Below are 15000 nucleotides of genomic sequence, written 5' to 3'. Positions count from 1 at the left end.
GCCCGTCCACCCAGAGGTGCAACCCCCCCGCTGCTTGGAGCAGTGGCAGCTGCCCTCACCCTTCTGCTGGGACCGATGGCATCAGGTCACGTCTGTCTGTGGGTTTGTGCCCCATGACCTGGTGGCCTGGCCTCCTCTCCGCCCCTGCCCAGGCCGAGCCTCTGATAGGCAGACATAGGTGACCCCGGGCACCGAGTGCTGCTCTCAGCCATGGCGTTGGGATGTACAGCGGAGCCCCCAAAGCAGTTCCGAGCTGTCCCAGCACAGAGGCGCAGGCTGAGGTGGGGTTAGCCTGGAAGGCACCACCCTGAGTTGGCACCAGGTGGGATGCTGGTCTGGGTCTGGGCCCACCTCCTGCCCAGCAGTGACAATCCTGCCGCCCAGGGGCTTTCCCCGTGGTGCAGGACCCCCGCTGCGAGGAGCCAGCCCCAGGCACCAGGCAGCCCTGCGGGGACACATCCTTAGTCAGAGGGAGCAGGGGCTCTAGGAAGTGCAGGAGAGAGCATCCCAGCAAGGTGCCTCCCTTCGCCTAAGGGACTCGCTGCAGTTTGATCCCTCCACTCTCCCAGCTAGAAGCTCTGATCTGATCTGCTTCCCTGGAGCAGACTTTCTAGGAGGACAGAATGGTGCAACCTCGGCCACGTCCCAGCGGGGAAGGACTCCCAGCAACCTGAAGCAAAGCCGCCCCAAGAAGGGCAGGCCAGCTCCTTCCCCAGTCCCCCAGCGGGCAGCCCAGGGGAGACCAACTGCCTGCTCCCAGAACCAGGAGCTTGCGTGGGCCAGGGGAGTGTGATTGCCAGAGGTGCAGAGTGAGGGCATCTCCAGCTGAAGCGCACAGAGTGCTGGGGGCTCAGCACAGCTGAAAACCAGGGTCCCACTGAGATCACCAGCAACGCCCCCCAAGGCCACCCCGGTAGCAGGAGGGAGCCCCATGTACGTGAGGGAGCTGGAGGAGCCCCTGGCAGGGCCATTGCCCTGAGGACCCCAGGGATGGGCATTGACTGCCCTGGCTCCAGGCAGCTCCCTGACAATGTTATGGCACAAGCAGGCCTGGCCAAGGCTGGCCAGGCTGGGTGGCTGGGGGCCATCTACACTAGCTGGCTCCGAGGGTGTGAGGCTGTAATGAGGTTCAGGGGTCCCCAAGCTCTGCACCTGGGCCACAGGCAGGAGTGACTCTCACTCAGCAGGTAGAACAGGGAGTTTATCAGTCGACAGGGACAGAGCTCAGTGCAGAGGTGTCATTCCAGCCAGCAAAGAGTCCTTCCAGCCCATCCTGGGGAGAGGAGCCCGAGGGGTGCCCCAGCCCGGGTCTAGCTTCCCATCAGCACCGGCTGGCTCTTCCAACTCTCTCCCCAGCTTCTAACTGCTGCCTCTGATTCAAAACCCAGCCCTGCTCCTCCCCACTCTTTGCTGGGGACAGAGGTGTTACCTGCCAGCTTAGGCTACAGACAGTCGGGGGTCATTCCCAGCCAGGGTGAGCTGCTGGGCCTCTCTCACACACATCCGTCCTGCCTCTCTCACCAACCACAGCTGTGCTGCTGAGCGCCTGGGATTCCCAGGGGGCAGCAGGGGCCCCCAGCGGTGGCACAGCCACCTCCCCCTCGCCTTTCAACCTGGAGAGCTTCCTTCCAGCCGTGCTGCAGCCCAGACACCCCGGGGGACTGCTCCATCCCAGCATGGTGTGGGGCAGAGCAGCTCCTCTGCCTCTCTCCCCACCTCCCCCCAGCGCATGCTGCTCCAGGCAGCTGGCCTGAACTCCCTCCCTGCGGGCAGCTCAGGCTCAGGCTCAGGCTCAGGCTCAGGCTCAGGCTCAGGGCTGGGGAGTGGCTCTACGGCCTGCAAGGCCCAGTGCTGCACTTTATCAGAAACACTCCAGTCCCCCCGCACTTCCTCTCCTGGCTTCCGCACTCACGGCCTTCCACCAGACACCCCATGTCGCTTCCTGTTTTGCCGCCAGCCCCTTCCCCAGCGCCCTGTTCTGTGGGGAGTGTGTCAGGCTGGGCCCAGGGCACTGGAACAGCCGGGTCCTTCCTGGCACCCAAAGGCTGGGCAGGGGTGGCAATGCGGAGCCCAGACCCCAGAGCCAGAAGGGAGCGGGGCTGTGCTTCGCAGGGAGCGGGAGGCAGCAGCCGTCTGTAACCCACAGACCTAGGTGTGGGTCACTGTCCCGGTAGTGGTACCTAGAGCACTTCGCAGAGAAAGAAGTGCCCGCTGCAGCCTAAGCTGCATGTCAGCTGGCCTTTAGCTCATGCTGTAGAGGCGCCTGCACTAAGCGCCGCAGGTCCCAGGCGCCAGTCTGCCTGTGGCAGTTCCGCATCCAGCATGGAACTGGCGGCCCTGGCAGAAGGTAGCTGCCCTTGGTGCATGCAGGGCAGATGCCAGGCAGCCTCCAGGCGCTTTGGCTGCTGATTGCCCTTGACAATGGCCCAGGCTGTCCCTGCTCCTCTCCGAGCCAGAGCGCAAAGGCACAAGCGTGACGGGGCCAGACAACAGACCCAGCACTGTCCCAAGGACAGCTCGAGCCTGCAGGCTGCAGGGCCAGCCCAAGTGTGACAGTAACACTGCTTGTTGTGTGAGCCAGGGACGGCCCTGGTGCAACACCATCACTTCCACCTCTGCCGCAGGAGTGAGACCCACCAGGCGCTTCCCTGAGTGCTGCACCCTGCCCATGTCCCCAGCAGCACACTTCAACACCAGCTCCCGCCAGCCTGCTCTTACCTGGCCCCTCAGCATCCCCAAGCCACAGGCTGGTGCTGGCAGGGCTCCAAGCATGGGCTGCAGAGCTGAGGAGGGACGGGCAGGCCATGCCTGCCCATCCCCCCCCCCCAGTAACACCAATAGGAGTGATCAGTGGAGGGGTGGCCCAGCAGGGCACAGTGGGGCTAGGAACTGTCTGAATGGTCTGTGGCTGGGGGACCCCCAATGCCACTGCAGATGACTAGCTCAGGAGGAGCAATGCCCAGTGGGAACCTAGCGAGGTTAGCCAGGCTCCTGCCATGCACTCAGCACCAGCCAGGCCTGGAGCGGCACTAGCCCAGTGGGTTTCAGCTGGGATAGGGAAGCAGAGACGTGGGCTGCAGCAGGCAGTGTCATAGGTCCCTGTAGGCCAGGTGCAGGGGTGACAGCAGACAGCAATGAGTCACCTGGGGGAAAGCCCGGGCTAGGATGGAGGCTGCTGAGCAGGGAAGGAAGGGCACAGTGAGGAGGGGGGAGAGGAGGGAGGGTGTCCCCTCAGGAGCTCAAGACACAGGAGTGCTCCTAGGGGCTCCTGCCTGCTGCTGAGGAGCAGCTGTGCCTGGCCCCAGTCAGCTGGGAACCTGGCCCTGCTGCACAGAGTCTCAGAAAGCCCAGAGCGAGCAGGGAGCCATCCTGACTGCCCCTGCCAGGCCCTGTGCCTGAGGGAAGCTGTAGTGGGGCTCACAGGTCCCCCAGCTCTGCACCCCATCCCCAGGCAGGAGTGACTCTCACTCAGCAGGAGAACAGCGGGTTTATTAGCTGCCAGGACGCAGCGTCGTACAGAGGGGTCAGTGCAGCCGGCAGAGACAGCCAGTCCCATCCATGCTGGGGAGAGGAGGCCCCAAGCAGCCCCTGGAGCCAGGGCCTGACCCCTCCTTTGTCTTGCTCTCTCCCAGCCCAGACTCACTGCTTCCAACTCCCAGTTCCAAGTCAAACCCCTCAGGCTCCACCTCCCCTTTGTCTGCAGCCCAGAGGTGTCACCTGGTCGCCAGGTTACCCCCAGCAGGAGCCCCCCACCCTCGGTGAGGCCCCCCACTACATCCCAGAAGCGACGGGTGGGACGAGCCCAGGTGAAGAGTCCGGAGGAGGCTGCCCTGGCCCTAGGGAGCGTCTCGACCCGGGCAGGGGCCGCTCCACCTGCCTAGTCCTCTCCAAACCTCTCCCTCCACGGGCCGGGTGGGGACTGGGGAAGCAGCTCTGTCACGGCCAAGGGGCCGCGAGAGTGGGGCGGAGCCCAGCCAGACCCTGACCGTTGGCAGGGGAAGGTGTGACCGGCCCCCAGCCTGCAGGACTCGCCTGGCTGCGCCTCGGGAGCCCCGGCCGCTCCTGGGAGCCGCACGGGCCCTGCTTCCGAGCTGGCGGCACCCGAGCCGGTGGCCCGTGCAGCTCCCTCTGGGGAGGAGCGCTCCTGCCGCAGGCTCTGCGCACTGCTAGCGGAGCGGGGCAGGAGACGCAGGGGCAGGGCTGGGCCGGCAGCCGGGCCCAGCCATCAGGAGCAGCCTCCCCCTGGGGGCACCGAGCCCGTCGCCCGGCCAGGGCCCAGCTGAACATGTCCAGCCCGGAGCCAGGCCTGCGACCCCGGGGGCCGAGCCCCTGGACCAGGGCCCCGCCGGCGGCCACGGGCTGTGCCCCACGTAGCGCCCAGGCGGCGCGGCGCGGCAAGGGTTAATCGCCCGGGCTGCGTCACGGCCTGGCCGGGGCCTGCGGGCGGCTGAGGGGGCGGATCAGCGTCAGCCGCTGACGTCAAGGCCCGGCCCGGCGCTGCGCGGCGCGGGGGAGGCGGCGCTGCACGGCCGCAGAGCAGCTGCTCCCTGGAGCCGGGCCGGCCTGGCCACGCGCCGCGGCGAGGGCGGGCGCGGGCCTCCCCCGGGGCCGGGGCTGCGGCTGCGGCTGCAGGGAGGCCCGATGCGGGGCCCCTTCCGCCAGCCCCAGCCGCTCACAGGCACAGGCCGTGTGGGGCCCCGCGGCTGCGGAGGGATATGGCAGAGCCCCGTGGCCAGGCTGAACAGGGGCGTGCGCACGTCAAGACGAGCACCCAGACACGTGTGCGCACGCGGGCACACAACTGCCTCGTGCGCACCCGTGACCAGACGTACAGACCCCGAGCCGCGCACGTGCACGCGCAGGCAGGGATCTGTGTCGCGCCCACCTGTGAACAGACGTACACAACCTGAGCCTTGCGCGCGCCCACACACGTGCACACGCCCGTGCACACGCCCCGAGGCACACCCCTCGCTCCCGCTCTGCCGGCAGGGAAGGGGGAAGGGTCCGCCCCAGGATTTCGCGGCTGCACTCCAGGGCTGTGACCCCGGGGCTCCTCCGGGCTGCACCGCCCCGCCCCCCGCAGGCAGGCCGCTTCCAGGGCGGGGGCCCTCGTAACACAAGCCAGAGCCCGGCGCTAATTGAAATCACATGGCCCGGCCAAACAGGCTGGCTGCCCTCGGCCACCCTCCCCTTGGAGCCTAGGGGGCTCGGGGCTGGCGGCGGGAGGCCCACTCGGGGGTCACACGCGGACGAAGGGCAGTGCCGGGACCGGGGGGCATCCAAGGGGCCCACCCCGGGAGCTCGGGAACGTGCAGGCGAGAGCAGGCCCCGGGGGCGGGCGACAGGACAGCCGGGCTGGGCCGCGCCACGCACAGAATTAACCCCTTTCTTGGTGGTGCCCCCGGCCTCGCGCGCCGCAGCCCTCTGCCGACACTGCGAGCGCATGTCCGCGAAGGCCTGGGCGCAGCGGGGCCCTGCCTGGGTAGCGGTGGGGCGCGGCTGCGGGAACGCGCTCTCTGCTCCTTACGTTCCCTTCCTGCTGCCCCTCACCTCTCCTGCTGCAGTCACTCAGCACACAGGGTGCAGGAGGTGCCTCCCTGGGGCGCTGCAGGTCCGCTCTGCAGCACGCCCTGTAGCGCCTGAGAGCGCAGGTCCCTCCCCGTGCACGTGCGGTAGCTTTGGAGGTCCGGACTCCAGTACTGGTTGGGTCACACATGCACCGAGCTGGACGGTGGGAGCAAATCTCTGCAGGGCGTATATCCATTTAGGCTTTGCAGTGAAGATGAACCAAAGGCCCCACTGGTTGGGGGAAACGTGGGGGGGTGGGGAGTGGGGCTTTCGATGGTGATCCTGCAGGTCCTGTTGCATTCCTTGGCGCTGACGTCAAATGGCTGCCCGCCTCCCCAGGTTGGCAGGTCCCCCCACCCCACTGGAATTGGGGCCCCCTTTGCCCAGAGAGGTATGAGCTACACCCGCCTTCCTGTGGGCTGCTGGGGCCTGAGGAGTGCAGCTGTGCGGGGCTGTGTCTCTGGGAGCCCTAGTGCAGGCCCCCGCTGTGTGGCCAGTGGGTTTGAGGGTGAGCCCGGGCGGAGGCTGTGCCACTTACGGTAAGCTAGCCTGCCAGCGAGCTGGGCGTGCAGCGTGACCCACTCAGCACATTCGCTATGACTCGCCGCCTCTGCCCTTTCATCTTGGGGAGACGAGCAGCAGAAAAATCCCACCGGCCTCTAAAAATAGCAGCTGTGAAAGGGGAAGCTGCCAGGCCGCGATGGAGCACCAGAGCTCCCCGATGCATAGGGCTGTACAGAGAGCTGGGCCGGGCTGCCGCGAAGGGGCAGCTCGGTGGACAGGGTCCAGCACGGAGGTTCTGGTGCAGGGCGCAGAGACAAACACAGCCTGTGAGAACTCTGGGCTGAGCAGCTGTCCCCTCCTCCAAAGTGCCATCGCCAACTCTGCTGTGCAAAGGGGGAAGCGAGGCACACACAGTGACATGCTGCCCTTGGACCAGTGCCCCCAGGAGGTCAGAGCTCCAGAGCCCTGCCAGGGTTCCCTGTAAGCCGGAAGGGAGGTGAAGGAGCCGCCCAGCTGGCAGCTCCCATGTGTCTGTGGGTGCTGCACGGAAGGAAATGAATTCTGCACTTGATGGAGAAGGTCAGTGGGACCCCTGGTCCTGACTCGCCAGTGCTGTGCTCCAGGTGCTCTAAGCCCCTCCCATCTAGCCCAAACAGAGTGCCCCCCCGCAATGCCCCCCTCCCCTGTGCCAGCAGCTGCGTGGCCTCCAGCTGGAGCATAGCCAGGGCGCCAGGGCTGCAGCCCAGCTCTGGGCAACAGCCCTAGGGATGCTCGAGGACTACACCACTCCCCGTCAGACCATGTGGCTCCCCACACCCCAGTGCCCACTCATGACACCAAGGTCTGCACTGGCTATCAGGGAGAGCACCCAGCTGAGCCCCCAGCCTGACCCCAGCAGCACAAGGCCCTGAGCCCCAGCCTGACGGAGCTGGAGACCCCAGTGCTGCAGGAGTTTCTGTAGGGCGTGTTCAGGGCCTCCCACCTGGGCCCTGGCTCAATACAGCCCTGGCTGGGCAGGGCACGTGCCTGGGGGACCCAGCAAGTCCTGTGGTTCTAATGGGGGGGACTGAGCCAGGAATCAGATGTGGGGATCCAGCTTCCCCACAGGGCACAGTCCCACTGGTGGAGATGGGCCCACTGTTCCCAGCCAGAACACCCGGGGGCTGGGACAGGCCATGGCCCCGGCGCTGCAGAGCTGCCTGCACACCAGCTGCAAAAGCGGCCCTCGCCTTGTAATGGGGCCAGACGCCAGGGAGCGTGTGGATGCAGGGAGCCAGCCTATGCCAGGAGATTCACAGCTGGGAGGCCTCCCCTTGAACCTGCAGGGGCCCTGGCTCTGCTGTGCCCCTCCAGTGGCACTGAGCGTCCTGTGCACTCTCCTCATTCATACTCTGGCCTCCTTGCCCAGCCCTGGCCCAGCTATGCTGGGGGGCTACATCGGGGCCCGGGAAGGGTGGCATGGGCCACATCACACGGAGGGAGAGGGATCTAATCATGGTCTTCCCCATGAGACCAGTGCGGTACCTGCCCGGACTGGGCTTCCCTGGTCAGGCACCAGCCCCCCTCATCCAGGAACTTACTGGGACCTCCCGGCAGCAGCCAGCGTGGAGCTGGGCTGTGGCTCAGCGGGAGGCCGCCCTTCTGCAAGGGCAGGGCAGGTTTGGCACATGCTGCGCCTCGGGGTGGGGGCTCTGCTTTGAGCCGGGGGTGCATGGAGCAGTATGGGATGCGTGGGGCACAGACGTCATTCCTATAGCCGGGCAGTTCCATGCAGGGTCTCCTGCCCCTGGGGCTCACAGTGCTAGGGGACAGAGCATGGCAGCTGTGTCCCACCCCGCTGAGCTAGCGCCAGCCCCGGCTCCTGCCCCAGTGCCAGCACCAGTCTTGGTGGGGGAGGGGGGTTGAGTGCCTGGCACAGTTCCTAAAGGCTCAAGATGTTACTCTCCCCTGGCCCTGGGTGTGCTCTGGGCTGAGGCCAGTTCCCAGCAGGGTGAGCCGTGAGGCTGCCAGGCCAGGGCAGGATGTGGTGCAGGGAGGTTGTGAAACGGCCTCGGATTTCCTCCTTCCCCTCCGCAAGCTTGTTTGTGCCCCAGCAGCTCAACAGAGCGAGGCTGAGCTGGGGCAGGGGCTGTGGTGTCATTGGCACCACAGCATGGAGCTATGGGGCCGATCCATCTGTGGGGCATCCCCAGGCCCTGCCCCCACCTGCAGCCAGACGTGAGTCTCACTCTGCAGGGAGAACAGACTGGTTATTGGGCGACGGACACAGAACCAGCAGCCGTCAGTACAATCCATCCTGGGGAGGGGCCCAGAGGGAGTCTCTGACCAGGGCCCTGGCCCCCTTCCTTCCCCTCCAGCCAGTCGAGACTGTCCCATTCAGCAGCCTAGCTCCAATTCAAACCAGCCAGGCCTGTTTCCCAGGTGGAAAAGGTGTCACCTGGTGGCCTAGGTTAGGAAGGCCATAGAGGGCCATTGCCTATGTCTGAGAAGTCATCACATGGAAACTCCCCTCACTGCTGTGCACTGATGCTGTGCCTGGAGAAACTGAGGCATGCACATGGCATTACTACAAGCCAATATGTAACCTAACCTATAATTCCCAGGGTCCCCACTTCATCACAGGGCTCATGGGCCCCCTGCATTGCCTCCGTATTATTCCTGGTTGGGGGGCCCCTGCCCAGGTGCAGATGGGCTGGAGTGAGGAGGCAGTATGGCCTAGTGAAATGAGCACTGAGTGGGACCAGGATTCCTGGGTTCTCAGCCTGACCTGACTCTGGCACAAGCTCCCTGAGTGACATGGGGGGGACCTCCCCCGACAACAGGGAAGTGGCTCCCTGGCACAGCTGTGGTGGCCAGGAGGCTGATGATTGCTCTGTGCTCATCTGTCTCCCCACATGCTGACATGGCAGTGTCACCTGTGGGGCTTGGGAGCCCTGCCTCACCCTGGCCTTGGCAGGAGCAGCAGTCCTGGGCCAACTTCATGAACACCTCCCCTGAGGGAAGCAGGGCAAAGCAGCGTCTCCTCCGCTCCCCAGCAGCAAGAAACCACCTGGGCCATGCGGGGGATGTGCCCTGCCCAACTCCACCACAAGAGCCCCCCCAGCCCAGCCCCTCTCCCTTCACAGACTGGGAGTGATGCAGCTGCTTTGCAGGTCCTAGGACACCCATGGTGAGTTACAGCTGCTCTGAGGCTGCTCTACCTTACACAGGCTGAGCAAGCCCCCTGGAAGGAGGAGAGTAAAGGCTGAGAGTCTCCTGAGGGAAGCAAGAATAGAGCCTGGCCCAGCAGGGTCAGGGCCGTGGAGAGGGGCAGAGGAACCAGCCTTTGTTGCTCACTCTGCAGCCACTGTGCCTGTTTCCCAGCACCTCCGGGGAAGCCTAGGTCTGTGTGAACGGCTCAGCCTGCGGGCGCTCCAGGCCTGCCAGCAGGGGCAAGCCGAGGGCACGCCGCACCCCCACAGCACAGCATGCAGCATGGGCTAGAGGGGACAAGCTGGCCCATGCACCCTGGGAGGTGAGGGCTGGGGAGGGAGCGGGTGGGTAACAGGGCTCTGGCCCGGATTAGGGCCAACACAATTCTTATACACCAGAAGCTGGCAGTGTGAGCGGTCCCTCCCACACCTGGTTCTGCAACCTGGGCACAACAGCGGGTCCCACAGCACCCACGCTGCCAGGTCCCAGTGTGCAGCAGAAGCAATGGCCTGGCTACGAGTCAGCATCTTCAGCTGCAGCGCTGGAGCTCACAGGGCGCCCGGAGCTGGGAAACCAGGGCAGGGGTGGGCAGAAGATGTATGTACATCGCTCATAGAGCTGGAAGGGACCTTGAGAGGTCCTCAAACCCAGCCTGTCTTCCCCGCAGGGAGCTCTGCCCAGGACCATGTGGAGTTGGAGCAGCCCCAGCCCAGTTCTCAGTGCCCCAGGCCTGGCTGGCTGCTCAGGGCAGGCAGGGGCCACTGGCCTAGTGCAAAACGCTGGCAAAACCCAGCAAAGCACATGGCTGGAAAATATGCAAATGCACTGGGTCGCTTCTGAGAAGGTTGAGTGGAGTGAGTGGAAAGAGGCTGGGCAAGGCCACACACCTGGTTCACTGCTGGGCAGGTCCACCCTGGCTCCGGACCCCACAGGCCCTACATGCTCTCAGACCAAGCCCCCAATGCACCCCTACACCAGGTGTGGTGCAGCTCAACCCCCCCAGGGTCTTGGTGCCCACACTTGCCAGGGATTGCCCAGGGCAAGATCCCACCAGCCTGGCAGGGCTGGGATTGCAGCAGTGGAGGAACCATCAGCTTCTTTTAAGTGACTACAAGGTCCCTGTGGGCCAGGGGAGCTGGGTGGCAGCTGCCTCAGGCCCTGCTCTGAATGGCGCTGCCAAAACCCTGCAGGTGCCCAGCTGCCTTGCAGAGCGAGAAGGGTAAGGGAGTCAAGGTGGCTTCATTCCCCTGCCCCTGAATCCTCTCCATACAGCCAAGCGACCCCTGCCCCGGCAGAGGCCATGAGCTGGGGTCTCCTGCCCCCTCCCCACTTCCACCCCTGCTGCCTTCAGCCAAGACCTGAGTGTTGTCTCCATTCCCAGGGAACTCAGCCAGCCCCTGACCCTGGGAACAAGGGACTGGGCTGCCCCCAGCCGGCTCCAAGCCCCCAGGAGAGCCAGCTGCTGTCGGGAAAACTGCAGAACGGCAGGTCTGCAGCACAGGGCTGGGTCTCTGCCCCCAGGGAGACTGCAGGGTCCCACCCGAGGAGCTGCTGCCAGGAAGAAGGGGCCCTGTTCCGGCTCCTCGCACCACCTGGTGCCTCCATCCATCTGCCGCAGGCAATAGGGGAGCTAGGCTCTTGCTTTGTGGTGCAGCCGCCGCTGGCCGGCCGGGCGGGGAGCGGGCCGGCAGCTGCAGCCCGCAGCCCTGCAGCGCCCAGGCGAGCAGCACCGCCAGTGCCCTGCCGGCTCCGGGCAGCAGCTCTCGGAACGGGCCACACCCAGCCCGCTTGTGCCGGGAACCCAGAGGACCCCCCAGCGGGGCACGTGCGCCGCGACAGGCCGGAAAGGGCGGGGCCTGGGCGCCGTGGCAACGCCGATAGCCCCGCCCCCGCTCGCAGCCCGCGGGCGAGTCGTCGTTTGCCGCCTGGCACCTGCGCCTGCGCGGCGGGGGAAGGGGAGGGGGAGCCACAGATGAGCCCCGCCCCGCGCCCCGCCCCTTTCCCGCCAGCACCGGCAGGGAGCGGGGGGGGGGCCCGGGGCGCCCGGCCAGGCCGCGACTGCCTGGTGGGGGGGTCACCGCGCACCGCGACTCCCTCCCAGGCGCAGACCCGGCCCGGGCCCGGGGACGCTGCCCCAGGCCGCGCTGGGCCCCGGGCTCCCCCTCCTGCTTCCAGCTCGCGCCCAGGTCCCTTTGCCTCGGCTGCGGCTGCTGCCAAGCGGCTTGTCCCCGCCAGGCGCCGAGCACCGGCAGGAGCCTGCCCGGCTCTTCCCCGCGGCCCCTGCTGCAGCCCTGCGGCGTCAGCCGAGGGCCGCACCCTGCTGGGGTTGCTTCTGGCCCTGGGCGAGAGGGGGGCCAGGCCCGAGGCCGGCTCCAGACCAGCACCGTGGGCTCCCTCCCGCTCCTGGAGCTCAGGCTGTCCGGGGGCTGAGCAAGAGGAGCCAACCCCGGCTGCGGCCAGGGCTGGGAGCCACGTGGGGCCTGCCCGCGGGGGGCTTGTCCATGACACAGCGCACCCTGCGGAACAGGGCTTTCCAGAGGGGATGGGGCGAGGTGCGTGGGGTCTATCCCCTGGTGAGGCCGCATGTGTTTCCTACTGTCCTGGAGCAACGCTGGGTGGGTGCCGCAGTTTCTCTAGGCACAACATCAGTGCACAGCTGGAGACGGGAGTGTCAGTGTGATGTCTAATATGCAGGCAGGCAATGGGCTTCCGTGGCCTTTGTAACCCAGGCAATCAGGTGACACCTTCCTTCCTTAGGAAACAGGACAAAGGGAGGAGGAGGGACCTGGCTGGTTTCGGCTGGGAGTGGGACAGTCTGGTCTGGCTGCAGAGGGAGGAAGGGGGCCAGGCCCTGGCTTGGGGCCCCCATCTGCCTGGGGTGGATGGTACTGATGGGTGCTGGATCCTGTGCTGACAAGTTTGTTCTGCGCTGTCCCTGTCACCTAATAAGCCATCTGTTCCTCCTGTGGAGTGAGTCACACATGCGTGCAGGTGGGACAGGGCCTGGGGACTCCCTACTCCATGATACCAGCTAACCTGTCAGGGACATCCCCACACAATAACCTCCCCCCCCCAGCTAATGGGGCTGGCCAGTACAAATGGTACAATGTGCACAATTCCAGCTGAGATGCTGGGCAGGATCAGGCCCCGCCTCTGGGACCCTTTCCCCTTGGGAGACCCAGGGCCTAGGTAGCCATACTGCAATGATTTACTGCAGGGCCCACTCAGCTGCCACAGCCCAGCCCATTAGTTTAGAGCCATGTCCACACCCTAAGAGCCATCAAGGCAGTCACTAGTATCCCTGGCAACCAGGTGCCACAAGGCCACAGCTCAGGCACTGGGTTTGGCCCAGCAGGAGGGACCCACGAGACCCAGTGTCTCCATGCTCAGCACCCAGGGCTGCCAGCCTGACCTTGCGTTTCTGCTGCTGCTACTGGCAGAGGATGCAGCAGCCCTGGCTCCAGGCTCTCAAATGCTGCTGGGGAGGGAGTGCCCAAGGCACCCAGCAGCTGGTACCAGCTCTCCCAGCCTCAACACCCCAGCAGGGCCAGTTCAGCTCCCCTCAGCAAGCAAAGGGCCTGGCCCTGCAGTTTGGGCAACATCCGTCCTGTGCCAGGCAGCCATCGCCCAGCTCTGACAGCAATTTCTCCACTTCTTGGGCCTGTTCCAGACTTTGTCCTCATGCCATTCTGCCTCCAGCATCTCCAGTGGGTGCGTGGCACAGGGCCCCAGGAAGTGACATGGGCATGCCCACAGCCAGAGAGGGGCCAGCCTTGGGGAAGGGAGGGTGGCTGAAAGTCCACTCCCAGGCCTCATGTCAGCTGGCCTGCGGTTTGCTGCCCTTCTTCTCCAGCCTGGCCGTCTGCTGTGCTCCCAAACGGGTCCCCTAGCCAGAGAAGCACGACTGGGGCTACGAACACAGCCAGTGGCGAGCAGGCAGCCTCTGGAGTTGCCTGTGGATGCAGCCAGTTCAGAGTCACAGAATCACAGGGCTGGAAGGGACCTCAGGAGGTCATCTAGTCCAGCCCCGTTTCAAGCAGGATCAACCCCAACTAAGTCATCCCAGCCAGGTCCTTGTCCAGCCAGGACTTAAAAACCACAAGGTACGGAGAATCCACCACCTCTCTAGGCAACGCATTCCAGTGCTTCACCACCCTCCTGGTGAAGTAGTTTTTCCTAATATCTAACCCACACCTCTCCCTCTTCAACTGAGTCCCAGGACCTCTCATTGCCCCTTGTCGTCAGCATGCACCCTGTGGCTGCAGAACCAATGGGTGAGCCCTGCAAGGAGCAGCCCCCACCCAAGCCAACCAGGCCACACTGTGCTGGGCCATACAGCGACTCACCTGGCAGACACAGCACAACTGGTTCCCAGACTTGCTCTCTGTGCCTCTCAGCACAGCAGCCTGCTGGGCACAGGGACCTGGAACAGGCCCAGCAGGTCTTGCTGATGCACCTTGTGGCACAGCAGAGACATGCACCTGGCAAGCAGCTTAGCCTTGGCTGTGCTTCAGGAATGGGTGTTTTACTGGGACAGCCATCAGTCACCTGACTACCCCAGGGCCCTGTGGGGCAGGCAGCCCAAGCACCCCAACAAAGAGTTTTCCTGGCTGTGCTGCAGCCCTGGGAGGCCTTTGAGCCACATCCCCCCCACCCCAGACCACAGGCATTAGGGCCATGTTTGGAACCTCCCCAATGGAGCTGCTGCCTCAGGTGCTATTCCTGGAGCCGGATGGTGAGCCGGAGCAGCCCCCAGCTCACATGCCCCCTCTGAGTCACACTTCTGCTGACACCTGCCAGCTATTTTTATCATGTAGTAGCTGGAGGGGAATTCTGCTGCTGCCCTGGGGCAAGGTGCCACAGCTCTACACTCACCCAGCTCCCACCTCTCTGCCTGGGGGCACCGTTCCGCTGGTGGCACAGTCAAGTCTGGGTTTGAGGGTGTGGGGGAGGCATTTGGCTCTGCCACCTACAAGGCAGAATCTGTGCTTCCTGGCCCAGTCAGTGGTTTGAGTGAGAACAGCTGAACCCACACCAGGCTCCTGCTGCTCCTCTGACAGCAATGAATCCATGAGTCTCCCAGCTGGACATTGAGGGGGTCAGAAACATAAAGCCTCTGCTTCCCTTGGAGCTGGCCCCAGCACACAGAGGTCATCTCTGTCCCCCTCCTTCCCGAGGATGCTGCTCCCCTAAGGCCTGGGCTCCGGCTGGGGCTTAGGCACCTGTCAAACGCTCAGTGTGAGAGAGAAACTTTTCACTGTGGGCCCTGTGTGGCTCTGCCAAAGGGCAGTGGGGAGCCCAGCTGCCCCTCGGCAACAATCTCCAGCCCCAGCTGGCAGGCTGCAAGAGCGAAGCCTCTCTCATGAAAGCCAAACACTCCAGGGGCCAGGCTGGAGCCTCCATGATGCTGGTGGATGCCCTCTGCAAGTGCATTAGCACCACCCTTCTCCCAGGGCCCCATTCTGGACCCCGCTGTCCCAGCCCACCCCCATCCCAGACCTTTCCAGCTGTGATCTGTGCAGCACCAGCAGAGCGCCAACAGGAGAGGAGTGCCGCCTCCAGCCAGACCCTTCCCAGGACCGGCAGTCGCTGCAGGGTTGCTGACCCGCCCCGCCGCCCGTGTGTGTGTGCGCGCGCGCACGCGGACCAGAGGGCGCAGAGAGCCCGGTGGCAGTGCAAGGCTGGGCCTCACAGGAAAGAGGGAGGCAGCCAGTGGCTGGTGGAGGGGCCAGGCAT

This window comes from Carettochelys insculpta, chromosome 27, assembly GCF_033958435.1.
Source record: "Carettochelys insculpta isolate YL-2023 chromosome 27, ASM3395843v1, whole genome shotgun sequence".
NCBI classification, from domain to species: Eukaryota; Metazoa; Chordata; order Testudines; family Carettochelyidae; genus Carettochelys; species Carettochelys insculpta.
This window is presented reverse-complemented; position numbering follows the sequence as displayed.